This window comes from Chiloscyllium plagiosum, unplaced genomic scaffold, assembly GCF_037043375.1.
Source record: "Chiloscyllium plagiosum isolate Xiang-an unplaced genomic scaffold, Cpla_swu_hap1 HiC_scaffold_6, whole genome shotgun sequence".
Classification (NCBI taxonomy): Eukaryota; Metazoa; Chordata; class Chondrichthyes; order Orectolobiformes; family Hemiscylliidae; genus Chiloscyllium; species Chiloscyllium plagiosum.
The window spans coordinates 3,322,575-3,326,813 of NW_028270144.1; positions in this window are offsets into that span (position 1 = coordinate 3,322,575).

Consider the following 4,239-nt stretch of genomic DNA (forward strand, 5'->3'; position numbering starts at 1 on the left):
AGGTTTTTGCTTTTAATTCTGTGAAAGTGATTATTGAGCTGGGAAGAAGTATTGAGCTGTTTCAGCTGTTTAAGTGAACAGGGTTTATCTTAAAGTTCAACTCAGACAAAAATCAGTGAATTAGCTGGTGACTGTGTATCTTGGGGAAAGACAGTCACAGAGATAGTCACATCCAGTGAGTGTATAGAGAGTTACAGAAAGGAAATGCTTATAATCTTGTCACTTGAATATGAAATTAATCAGTTAAGAACAGAGTGAAATTTCACTGGGATTGAGTGTCTGTAAAAGACATTTCTGGGAAAAAGATCAATTTATTTGCCATTCATGCAAATATTTTTTAAACTGTCATAAGTTTCTAGTTTTGTTTTTATTTTCTTTTATGTTTTCAACTAAAGTTTTGTTAAAAGAACATTATCAGCTCAACAATATGTTCAGTAACGGAACACGATAGTAACCAAATTACAGAATTAAAACTAATGATCTAAAGAGACAAGTTTTACTCTGATTGGCCCAATATTACCATCAGCTGGCATCATAATTATTGCCCAAATTTTACCCCTGTCTTTACATCAATGGTCCAGGCCATACAGTGTCTGCTCATGGAGGACCCATCTCCTGAGGATCAAGAAAAAAGCATATGCAGAGATGAAATAGGCACTAATCATGAGGGGTATGGATAGGATGAATAGCCTTTTCCCCAGGGTAGGGGAGCCCAAAACCAGAGGGCATAGCTTTAAGGTAAGAGGGGGAAGATTTAAAAGGGACTTGAGGGGTAGCCTTTTCACGCAGAAGGTGGTGTGTGTATGGAATGAGCTGCCAGAGGAAGTGGTGGAGGCTTGTACAATTACATCATTTAAAAGGAATCTGGATGGGTATGTGATTAGGAAGGGTTTAGAGGGATAGGGGCCAAATGTTGGCAAATGGAACTGGATCAGTGTGACATGTTGGCTCAGGCCGTCTTCTCTGATTTTGACAACATGAGGTTTGGTAAAGCACGTTGGCTTCTACAGCAGGCAGTGAAAAGCTGCATCTTATTAATTTACAGGAAGGAAGTCAGGAGCTGGTTGTTACACAGTCCAGAACAGGAGGAAAACAACACATGATGATATTCCTGATGACTGTGCCGTAAAAACACACCGCTGGAACTTATTCAGAAGAAATCAGTTTGAATCCCTGTGAGTGGAGGGAGATGCCTTAAAAACTCAGGGAAGATTCTATAAAGATACTGTGCCAGGTCTGAAGGTGCTCTTTAATGCCAACAAGGGACTGAGTGATGCCATTTCTACACACAAAGGCTGGGAGAGGTTTGGAACTCTCTTCCACAAATGGCCAGGGATGCTGGATCCATTGTTTGTTAAATCTGGGAATAGATAAGTTTTTGCTAAACAAAGGTATGAAGGGATATGGGCCAAAGACAGGCATATGGAGATAGGCCATAGATCATCCACAGTATCATTGAATGGTGGAACAGGGTCAAGGGGCTGAATGGCCTCCTCCTGTTCTGATGTTCCTGTTTAGGAGACACAGGTGAAATCAGGGAACTGCTCACAGACCATCCGCGGCAAATATTAAAAAAAGCAATTCTAGGTTTGGATTAGACATGCTGGATACTGTAAGGTTGAAGAGATTATTGTAAATATTTCAGGAAGTTTCTATTTTGAGAGAAAAGTGATGCATGGAAACCAGGATGGATTACCAGTTTATCCCAGAAAGCCTGTTGATCCCAACAGAATCATCATTCCAAGTCTCAATTACCTACCTCAGGGATTCACTGTGTTCTTTCATATTTAACTGGTCTTAACTGCATTTATCCATGAGCATTCTATCTGAAAAGAAGGCTACAGACACGGAGCTGTGTTTAAAGGGCTGGCGTCAGATCCAGGAATGTCGATTGCTATACATGTTACCAGTCCTTTTAAATCTTATTCAATAGGGATGCACCACAATGCAGTTCCATTATAAAACCAATACCTCATCATCCAGCCCAATCCACCAGATACAGACACCCTGAGGTTTTGCAGTGGTTCAGAACGCACTGTGACATTGCTGGTGCCTTTGAAATTACTGCTGGACTGGATACAAATAGAATACCAATCAAAATGAAATGTCACTGTATTCCTCCCATACATAGGATCATTCGGTAGTTTGCCTGGGGTGGATATCAGTAAAAGTGAAACAAAACCAAAAATTGCTGGAAAAGCTCAGCAGGTCTGGCATCACCTATGGAGAGAAATCAGGGTTAATGTTTTGGGTCCAGTACTGCAGAAAGGTCACTGGACCTGAAATATTAACTCTGATTTCTCTCCACAGATATTACCAGATCTGCATAGTTTTCCCAGCAATTTCTGATTTTGTTTCCAATCTCCAGAACCCACACTTCTTTAGATTTCAGTTAATTAAATTGGATTTTTTTTTTGTGTATGTCAATGACACGATATTGTTAAGTCGATTGGCAGTAGCCTCAACAAGGGGAAAATGGGGACTGCAGATGCTGGCGATCAGAGTCAAAGAGTGTGGTGCTGGAAAAGCACAGCCGGTCAGGCAGCATCCGAGGAGCAGGAGAGTCGACGTTTCGGGTTTAAGCCCTTCTTCAGGAATGTGGACATTGCTGAAGAAGGGCTCATGTGCAAAACATCAATTTTCCTGCTCTTCGGATGCTGCCTGACTGGATGTGCTTTTCCAGCACCACACTTTCTGACAGTAGCCTCAACAAGGAGAAAGTTTGATGTGCAGCTGTTAGACATGAACACAAAAACTTACTTCTCGTGTTGGTCCCAGGCTACTTAATCTGAGCTGTTGCTTAATTTCTGTAATTAGTTCATGATTATTATTATTATAGCTCACTTTGACATTGTTTTTAGTGCAGGTATTTCTCTGTACACTTTATCTAACTTTCATGGCCCTCTGGTTTGACTGGGTAAATAGTAGGTGGAGAGAGGTTTTTGACTTGAGTTGATTTATTATTGTCACAGATACAGAGGTACAGTGAAATACTGGCAGATCATACCATACAGAGTGCATCAGGGTAACAGACCGGAGCGAGGAGTGCAATGTTACAGCTGCAGCGAACGTATACAAAGAGAGAGATCAATATTACATTTAAAATTTGAGAGATACATTCGCAAGTTTAATAACAGTGGGGAAGACGCTGTTCTTGAATCTATCCACAAAAGATTATCCCTTTGATTCCATGAACCCCCCTTCACAATATTAAGTCCTAAAAATAATTTCTATGATGCTGCAGTCGATTATTGCAAACATTGATCACTCCCTGAGTACAGCTTTAAAACTCTTTTAAATTGACTTCCCATCACCCATTAAAGAAATGCATCTTTTGGGAAATTTTAATCCTTTTTTTCTTGCTTCTCTCTGAAATTAGATTCTGCGTTCATTCCATCTGGATTACCCTGACTTGGAGATGCCGGTGTTGGACTGGGGTGGACAAAGTTAAAAATCACACAACACCAGGTTATAGTCCAACAGGTTTATTTGGAAGCACTGGCTTTCAGAGCGCTGCTCCTTCCATTCCCCAGCACATCCCTAGGTGTGAGCCCTGGGGCAGCAGCTTACCCCCTGAAATTCATTCTCCTTGTCGCGGAAATACAGCCCATTGTGAAGCTAACCTTTAAAACCTGCCCAGTTTATAAGTGGGAATGATTTAAATTTAATGCTCCGCTTTTTCAAAACAAGGAGCTGCTGTCATAAAACATTGGAATTCTTGATTGCAGAAGTCTGTGTGCAGTTTGTTCTGAACACAGATTAGCTTTAATCAGAGATTCCCCAGTCAGCTCTCGTTTAGATTCGGTTGGAACATCCCTCAGTGGTCGCAGCGTTTGGCATATCTCCAGTTCAGGGACATTGGAGAGATGGTGCAGGCTCGGGTTTCATGAGGGCTCCTCCGGGTTGGAAATGCATCCTTCGTGAAATTATCCTCTTTTTGCCATTTCTCCAAGATTTGCACTGAAGCTATGGCGGATAAACTGCAATTTATTTGGTTTTATTCTGGGTAATTTCTGCCAGCGCTCAGTTCCTGGTCAGCAGTTCCAGTGTGGAGATCAATTACTAACTCGCCCCTTCTGCCCTGCTCAGGCAAACCAGAGACGCATGAATTATGGCTGAGCCCATTCAGGACGGAGGAATGTGGAATCGAATTTTTCTCTCACATGTTCCCCCCACACCCCCTCCTTCTCCTGTCTTTCTGCAGGAATGGTCAGAGATCAGTACTCCAGCCTGTCCCAC